The following is a 9,898-nucleotide window of genomic DNA, read 5'->3' on the forward strand; positions in this document are numbered from 1 at the left end:
AAATGATCACTTGGTGAAGTCATAGAATCATAACTGCACAGGAGGCCATTTGGCCCATCTATACCAGCTATCTGGAGGACAACTCCGTCAGTCCCACTCCTTGCTTGGTCCCTTTAGATCTACAAATTTATCTCCCTCAAGAGCCCATCCAATTTCCTTTTGAAATCACTGGTCACCTCCACTTCCACCACCCTCGTGGGCAGCGGGTTCCAGTTGACAACCTCTCGCTGGGTAAAAACGTTCGTCCTCACACTTCTCCTGCATTCCTGGCCCACCTCCCTCATCCCAGCGCCACCAGCCAATGGGAATAATTTATCCTTGTCTATTAAAGCTGTCATAATCTTGTATACCTCCATCAAATCTCCCTCAATCCCCTTTGCTCCATCGCCATTCTGTCGGCAAGTCTTATAAATATAGAATGAAGAAATGGCAGAGATATGGCTTCATTTACCTTCACTCTCTGAATAAACTCGTTAATTCTCCTGGGTTCAAGGTTTGCAAGTGTTGCTGCCAGATATCTTAATGATCTGATGTGGTGTTTTTCAAGCGTTTAATGGCCTTTGTATTTGATGATGCAATTGTCAGAAGGATTAATCAATTAGCCAGCAGCAGAGCGCGATCGGAACGTTATTTACTCTGAGGCAATCTGTGCTGTAAAACCATTTGTATCGAATAATAAATTAATCATCTGTAAATTTTCTCCAGCAATCAATTAGGGCTCATTAGCTTTTCACCGGAATGATACCGAGGGTTAAATGATGAGGATCAGGTTGCAGAAGCCTGGCTTGCATTCCCCCGAGTCCAGAGGTTTGAGGGGTGTTCTGACTGGACTGATTGAAGGATTGGATAGATATGTAGAACCTCTGGTGTGTGACATCCAGGCTGAGGGGTCATAACCTTAATGTTACAACTCAGCAGGTGTTCCTACGTCCATAGGGCATTTTGGGAACAAGATCAAGGTGTGCCCAGCAAACCTGGACTCCACCGCAACACCTGGAAAGTACATCATGGGAGGTTACATTGTTAATTGCTGACAGGAGACCAAATTAAAGGAACCAGGGCTGGGATTTTTCAGCTGTTTACTCCCCGCTGCCAGTGAGGACGGAGAGTTTGGCGCTCAGCCAAATCCCATTCACTGAAGCAGGACCAGAGGATGGAGCTTTAGAGGGGATTTGAGGGGAAGCTTTTTTACCCAGAGGGTGGTGACAGTCTGGAATGCGCTGCCTGGGAGGGTGGTGGAGGCGGGAGGCCTCACATCCTTTAAAAAGTACCTGGATGAGCACCTGGCACATCATAACATTCAAGGCCATGGGCCAAGTGCTGGCAAGTGGGATTAAATGGGCAGGTCAGGGCCTTTCATGCATCAGTGCAGACTCGATGGGCTGAAGGGCCTCTTCTGCACTGTAGAGATTCTGTGACTCTGTGAATCCTGCCAGTGTGAACATCCGGAGAATCCCACCCCAGGCTGGATCAGGATTCCTGCCTGTCGGAAGGCCTCCCACATTAATTGCTTAGAGACATGAGGGAGACCTCCGATGAGTCACATTCTCAAGTTTCATTCCTCTTCTCCATGGAAAACACACCCAGAGGCTGCTCAGACTTTGCTGCTGGACTGCAACTGGGATCAGAACCTCCACCGATGAAGTCTAAAGGAATCAGGATCAGACAGAAGACCAGGAGTTTATTTTAACACAGCGAGATGTTGCGATCTGGAAGGGTGGTGAAAGCAGGTTCAATAATAACCTTCATGAAGGAATTGGATAAATATTTGAAAAGGAGAAGTGTGCAGGGCTATCGGGAGAGAGTAGAGATGGGGATTAATTGGATATCTCCTTCAAACGATCAGCACAGCTACGATGAGCCCAATGACTTGCTATTCTGTAAGATTCTAAAACTGGAAGGGTGAAGCTGCCTGACTTCATGGTCCAGTGAATAGGGTGGCATTGTGGCACAGTGGTTAGCACTGCTGCCTCACAGCGCCAGGGACCCGGGTTCACTTCCTGCCTCGGGTCACTGTCTGTGTGGAGTTTGCACGTTCTCCGTGTGTTTGCGTGGGTTTCCTCCGGGTGCTCCGGTTTCCTCCCACTGGCCAAAGGTGTGCGGGTTTAGGTTGAATGGCCACGCTAAATCCTAGTGTCAGGGGGATTAGCGGGGTAAATATGAGGGGCTGTGGGAATAGGCCTGGGTGGGATTGTGGTCAGTGCAGACTAGATGGGCCAAATGGCCTCTTTCTGCACTGCAGGATTCTATGATTTTCATGTACTTGGGAATTAATTTTGATAATTTGCATTAAAGTTCGACTCCACTTATTGCACACGTGGGATTTCTGTTACCTTTGCTGACATTGGTTATCTTTAATGATAACACGCGAGTGAGAAAAACGGAGTGTGCCATGACTATCAGAGCAGTGTGGAGAATGGACACCCTGTGACTACTTCCTGACTCCTTGAAGGCTCTTCACACCCTCAGTGACTATGCAATGGAATGCTGACCACTAACTGGACGAATGCAAACCGCAACAACAGTCAAGATGTTCAACAGCGACAGGAAGACGAGTACTTTAAATCAGAAGATTATAGGTTCAAGTCTCACTCCAGCGTCTGGAGTCCGTAACATAGACTGACACAGTGCTGAGGGACTGCTGCACTGTCAGAGGCACATCCTTCAGATGAGTGGATAAACGGAATTGCACTGCTCAAAGCCCCGTCTACCCATTCCAATGGACGTAGAAGATCCCAGAGTCAAGATTTCAGAGAGGGACAGGGAGTTCTCCACAGTGTCCTGGGCCATTATATCTTCCTCAATCAACATTGCAAAGACAGATTATCTGATCATCATCGCATTAATATTTATGGGAGCTTGCTGTGCACAAATTGGCAGCTGCATTTCCTACAAGATAGCAGTAAATGTTGGTCTAGATTTTCCACGGTAAGAGTTTTAACAACACCAGGTTAAAGTCCAACAGGTTTATTTGGTAGCAAATGCCATTAGCTTTCGGAGCGCTGCTCCTTCGTCAGATGGAGTGGATATCCACTCCATCCGAAGGAGCAGCGCTCCGAAGGCTAATGGCATTTGCTACCAAATAAACCTGTTGGACTTTAACCTGGTGTTGTTAAAACTCTTACTGTGTTTACCCCAGTCCAACGCCGGCATCTCCACATCTAGATTTTCCACTCAGGGTTCTTGAGTGGGGCATGGAACCATGACCATGAGAGTGGTACCCGCTGAGCCAGGGCAATGTCTGAAGGTGGATGGTGAAAGAGTACAGAGAGGAGATATAAGCAGAAGGTCAGATGGCGATTACATGAAGGTCACTGACATGCAGGGGAACTGGCTGCTTCAGCACTATTGGCATGACTTTGCAGACATCTTGCAGTTAAGCATGTGCAACAACATACTTGAAGGCACTGACGCACGGCTAACAGTGCCTTCCCGGAACAATAAACAATCGCCAAAGCTTTATGCTGTCATAACCTAGTCAAGGGCACTTGAGGGAAGGATCCTCCAGATTGTCGGTGGAATGGGTGTTTGTGGAGAGAACAAGAATCTAATTACAATGATCCACCAAGTCTCGAATCTAAAGAGCCACCCATGCCATTTCTGGACAACGTTTAGGGCATGGGTTTCCCCATGACTGTTCAAATTCTCGTTCACCCGCTTATAGGGTTCATTACCAAGGTCACCGAGAGGTCAAATCCTCTCAGTCATTCCGGTTAGCCACTTCCCAACTCTTTCTGCAATAGCTTCTGATACTATGAACAGGGAGCGGTGGATTGCCGAGTGATTGAACATGATGAGAGTCACAGCTCAGAAACTTGCAGCTGTTAGTCTTCTGTTCAAATCCAATACATCTTACAGCAATTGGAGTTAATTACCATGCAATGGTATAAAATAGACTATTTCAAATTCCCATGATCAACCTTTCCAATTACAGACAGGCTGTGCAATAGGCAGTTGGTTCAATATCCCCCAAATTTCAAATGACCCAATTTGTTGTTTATTTATTGTGTTATTAATTAGCTTATTATTTATTTATTTATTAGTCATAAGTAAGGCTTACATTAACACTGCAATGAAGTTACTGTGAAATTCCCCCAAGTCGCCACACTCCGGTGCCTGTTCAGATCAATGCGCCCCAACCAGCACGCCTTTCAGAATGTGGGAGGAAACCGGAGCACCCGGAGGAAACCCATGCAGACACGGGGAGAATGTACAGACCCCGCACAAAGAGTAAAGTAAAATTTATTTATTAGTCACAAGTAAGGCTTACATTAACACTGCAATGAAGTTATGGTGAAAGTCCCCTAGTCGCCACACTCCGGTGTCTATTGGGGTCAATGCACCCTAACCCACACCTCTTTGGACTGTGGGAGGAAACCGGAGCATCCGGAGGAAACCCACGCAGACACGGGGAGAACGTGCAAACTCCAAACAGACAGTGACCCGAGCCGGGAATCGAACCCAGGTCCCTGGCGCCGTGAGGCAGCAGTGCTAACCACTGTGCCACCGTGCCACCCCAAAAATAGCTACAGTCTGACATGATGGAATAGATTTTAAGACAACGGGCAGGATTTTCTGTGCTACCTGTGGAGTGTGTCACAGTGGCTGAGGCAGCCAACTACTGGACGGTGGTTGGGATAATCTGGTTCCATTGTTGTCGACAGGATTCCCCGTTGTTTACACCCCCCCACCCCCCCCGCTCCTACACTTCTACCCCTACACCCCTACATCCCCGCCCCTACACCCCTCCCCCCTCCGCCACCACAGGGGAACATGTGGCAGGGATTTGCTGTCAGCAGGATGGAATCTTTTTGGAGCATTGGCGCTATTGCAGTGTAAGAAATACGGTTAAAATTCATGTTACGAGGTTGGCTGCCTGATTCGACGAGTAGAAGTGTCAGCACAGCGACAGGCCCCATATATTCCGAACTTCAAACTAATTTTTATATTTTAAAAACTGATCACACAAGGTGGGAAAAGATCGCTACCAGAGGGTCATTGACTTCTTTTGTGGATTGAGACCATGCCCCTGTCTCAAGAAGAAACAAAAGGAACCTTCCAGACTGATATTGTATCTGTTCTGATATCACTTTATGAGAGAATGTGCCAGTGAGTAAGTAACCAGCATATAAACCATGTGGCCAGCAGACATTGGTCAGAGGAGCTTTCAGTTGAGCTAACAGCACGTGGTGTGAAGGGGAGTACGGCTGTATTTTCATGTTAGCAATAGCTGTCGAATCTTTATAGTAAATCTGTTTGCTGAGCTGTTCTGTGCTACATCTTCAGACAAAGCGAATTTATTTTTACTTTACCAGTCCTATGTGAGATTGGTAAGTTTTTGTTAAGCAAACATAGAAATACAACAGTATCGATATCTTCTCCAGAAACCAATTTGAATGGGGAATTGCCAAATTGAATGGGTCATTCAGATACAAATACATTGGCTGCCCCAGACCCACAAGGTGTCAAGCAGCAAGGCAGAATGTGTGCTCAGTGATACCCACCTTATTTGGAAAAGGACTTTGAACATGTAAAGAGACAGATGAGGAGACAGCCATATGGGCGACACGAAAGACGTGCTGGTTAGGGAGCATTGACCATGCTAAATTCTCCCTCAGTGTAACCCGAACAGGCGCCGGAGTGTGGCGACTAGGGGAATTTTCACAGTAACTTCATTGCAGTGTTAATGTAAGCCTTACTTGTGACACTAATAAACAAACTTTTTTTTAAACCAACAAGAAATCGCTTGCAGAGTGAATTCTACTGAATTCGACCTTCAAACCGGCTGCATAGCATCCGAGTAACCAAAGTAATAAACCGCAATACCTAGAAAGAGAGGCAACGACTCACCCCAACTTGTTCTAACTTTGAGATCACCTCTTGGATGTTGGGCTACAACACATCGCACGACTTACCGAGAATCCTTCCCTTTACTGGACATCACTTCAACTTTAAAGCATCAAGAAACTGCAGGCTTGCCGGGTAAGAGATTGAGATCATTCTAAGTTGCACCAGTATTGGTTTACCTTCTTCCATATCTCATTGTTTTGTGTGTGACGTGAGTGAGTGAGTGAGTGAGTGAGTGAGTGAGCGAGCGAGTGTGTGTGAGTGAGTGAGTGAGTGTGAGTGAGTGAGTGAGTGAGTGAGTGTGTGAGTGAGTGAGTGTGAGTGAGTGTGAGTGAGTGAGTGAGTGTGTGAGTGAGTGAGTGAGCGAGCGAGCATGTGAGTGAGTGAGTGAGTGAGCGAGCATGTGAGTGAGTGAGTGAGTGAGTGAGTGTGTGAGTGAGTGAGCGAGCGAGCATGTGAGTGAGTGAGTGAGTGAGCGAGCATGTGAGTGAGTGAGTGAGCGAGCATGTGAGTGTGTGAGTGAGTGTGTGTGTGTGAGTGAGTGAGTGAGCGAGCATGTGAGTGAGTGAGTGAGTGTGTGAGTGTGTGAGTGTGTGAGTGAGTGAGTGAGTGAGTGAGTGAGCGAGCATGTGAGAGAGCGAGCATGTGAGTGAGTGTGAGTGAGTGAGTGTGTGAGTGAGTGAGTGAGTGAGCGAGCGAGCATGTGAGTGAGTGAGCATGTGAGTGAGTGTGTGAGTGAGTGAGTGTGTGAGTGAGTGAGTGAGCGAGCGAGCGAGCATGTGAGTGAGTGAGTGAGTGAGTGAGTGAGCGAGCGAGCGAGCATGTGAGTGAGTGTGTGAGTGAGTGAGTGTGTGAGTGAGTGAGTGAGTGAGCGAGCGAGCGAGCATGTGAGTGAGTGAGTGAGCGAGCGAGTGAGCATGTGTGTGAGTGAGTGAGTGAGTGAGTGAGTGAGTGTGTGAGTGAGTGAGTGTGTGAGTGAGTGAGTGTGTGAGTGTGTGAGTGAGTGTGTGTGAGTGAGTGAGTGAGTGTGTGTGTGAGTGTGTGTGAGTGAGTGTATGAGTGAGTGTGTGAGTGAGTGAGTGAGTGTGAGTGTGTGTGTGAGTGAGTGTGTGTGTGAGTGAGTGAGTGAGTGAGTGAGTGAGTGTGTGTGTGAGTGAGTGAGTGAGTGAGTGAGTGTGTGTGTGAGTGAGTGAGTGAGTGAGTGTGTGTGTGTGTGAATGAGTGAGTGAGTGAGTGAGTGAATGAGTGAGTGAGTGAGTGAGTGAGTGTGTGAGTGAGTGAGTGAGTGAGTGAGTGAGTGTGAGTGTGTGTGTGAGTGAGTGTGTGTGTGAGTGAGTGAGTGAGTGAGTGAGTGAGTGAGTGAGTGAGTGAGTGAGTGAGTGAATGAGTGAGTGAGTGAGTGAGTGAGTGAGTGAGTGAGTGAGTGAATGAGTGAGTGAATGAGTGAGTGAATGAGTGAGTGAGTGAGTGAGTGAGTGAGTGAGTGAGTGAGTGAGTGAGTGAGTGAGTGAGTGAGTGAGTGAGTGAGTGAGTGAGTGAGTGTGGCGTCATGGGTTAAAATCTCTGGGAAGGGGTGTCATAATAAAAATAGCCTTCTTTTATTTTTAAACTCTTTGAAAACTTGCTACTGGAATTATTTCATTGGGATTCTCACTCTGAGGTTAAGAAAACATAAACTGTGAACATACCAGCCTGCTGATCCCAGACAGTAAAAAGGAACGCTTAAATTCTGTCCATGACAACAAAAAACACGTCAAACAAAGAAAGAACAAAGAACAAAGAAAATTACAGCACAGGAACAGGCCCTTCGGCCCTCCAAGCCCGCACTGACCATGCTGCCCAACTGAACAAAAGCCCCCTAAAGGAACAAAGAAAAACACTGACTGATGGCAGGTCCTCACCTCAGCCAATCTGCTGTAAACCCCAAATACCATTGGGTTTTAGGGGGAGGCGTTTGCTCTCCATTCTATAGTTTCATAGAATCCCTACAGCGCAGAAGGAGGCCATTCGGCCCATCGAGTCTGCACCAACCGCAATCCCACCCAGGCTACATTCCCATAAGACCCACATATTTACCCTACTAATCCCCCTGACACTACAGTCAATTTACCATGGCAATGCACCTAACCAGCACGTCTTTTGGACTGTGGGAGGAAACCGGAGCACTCAGAGGAAACCCACACAGACACGGGGAGAATGTGCAGACTCCACACAGACAGTGACTCAAGGTTGTATTTGAACCCAGGTCCCTGGCGCTGTGAGGCAGCAGCGCTAACCATTCTGCCTCCATTCTGCCCCACGATTTGATTATACAGTCCCCACCATTTGTATCACCTGCCCTTGACACAGGTACGTCACCGTTGTGCAAATCCAGCTAATTCATTGACATTATCATGGGAATCAAAGGAATGCTTCTGAACATATTCATCTGTCCAGCCAATCAATGCAGCCCTGTTAATTCTTCACTCCTGCACAGAAGAAATCAAATAATGATAATTCTCTCAAACTGCCTGAAAAGGAAAACTAATCACAGGGCTACGTAGAAGAAGCTGAGGGAATGGGTCTAATTGGATAGCTGTTTCTAAGAGCTGGAACAGGCACGATGGGCTGATTGGCCTCCTCCTGTGCCATGTAGAATGTGTCGATCCCCTAGATTTACTGACTGAGATTCTCCACTGATTTCAGATGTGTTGGCATGCAGCTTTTCACACAGTTAGCAGGTACACTCGGAAAGGAAAGGTTTTGGGTGTTCTACATTAAGCTTGTGATTTTTTTTAACATACACCTGTGTACGCACATGACTTCCACATGGGAGGTGGTTCCTGCAGAGATCGACTCCTGTACTCCGGGCTGATAATTTCAGCTCTGAAACAGGAAATTAAATTTAACCAGTGGAATCTTCTCAAACTCTACACATCAGTGAGCTCAGAGTATTTCTATAAACATAGCAGCTGTGTCAAATGTATTTCGCTCTGCTTATTTCGTGACCTCTTCTCTCTGTCACTTCTTCCAGTCTGACAACTGCTCCAGATCCCTACCTTTCGAACACATCCCCTATTTACTCCACCATTGGTGGCTGGGCCTTCAGCTGCCTGGTCCACAGTTCTGGAATTCTCCCAAGGAACTGTAAAGACTTGATTACCTGTTAAGACTCGCATTCCAACCCTTACCTTGTAATTGAGTCTGTGTCTATATATCCCTGTTTGTGAACCCAACTCTTCACTCACCTGATGAAGGAGCAGCGCTCCAAAAGCTCCTGCTACCAAATAAACCTGTTGGACTTTAACCTGGTGTTGTGAGACTTCTTACTGTGCCCACCCCAGTCCAACACTGGCATCTCCATATCAAAAAACTAAAAGAACAATGAAAATTACAGCACAGGAACAGGCCCTTCGGCCCTCCAAGCCTGCACCAACCATGCTGCCCAACTGAACTAAAACCCCTTACCCTTCCGGGGACCATATCCCTCTATTCCCATCCTATTCATGTATGTGTCCAGATGCCCCTTAAACGTCACTATCGCACCTACTTCCACTACCTCCCCCGGCAGCGAATTCCAGTCTGCCGTTCTCCCTAAACCTCTCTGACTCTCTCTCCCACCTGTTTATTGGTGATCACCTGTCCTAATATCTCCCAGTGTCATTCAGAGTCAGAGTTTATTTGCTAAATCTCCTTTCATAATCCTCAGGACATCCCAAAGTCCTCTCCAGCCAATCAGGTTCTTGTGGTCTCTGTTATAATGTTGGAAACGTGGCAGCTAATGTGACACAGCAAGATCCCACAAGCATGGTGATGACCAGGCAATCGTTTGTAGCCGTGTTGATTAAGGACAAATATTGGACAAGGGGAATTATTCTTTGAAGGAATGCAATGGGGTCTTTTATGTCCACCTGTGGAAGCAAGATGGGGCCTTGACTTGATGTCCCATCAAAAATGTGCAGTCTCAGAGCGACGCTGGGATTGTCAGGCAGAATTATGGAGTGGGATTGAAATCATTACCCAAAGCTTCTCAATGAGCTAAAGCCGGCACTTTGTGTACCATCGCCCCAGT

This window comes from Mustelus asterias, chromosome 1 (assembly GCF_964213995.1).
Source record: "Mustelus asterias chromosome 1, sMusAst1.hap1.1, whole genome shotgun sequence".
In the NCBI taxonomy this organism is placed as follows: domain Eukaryota; kingdom Metazoa; phylum Chordata; class Chondrichthyes; order Carcharhiniformes; family Triakidae; genus Mustelus; species Mustelus asterias.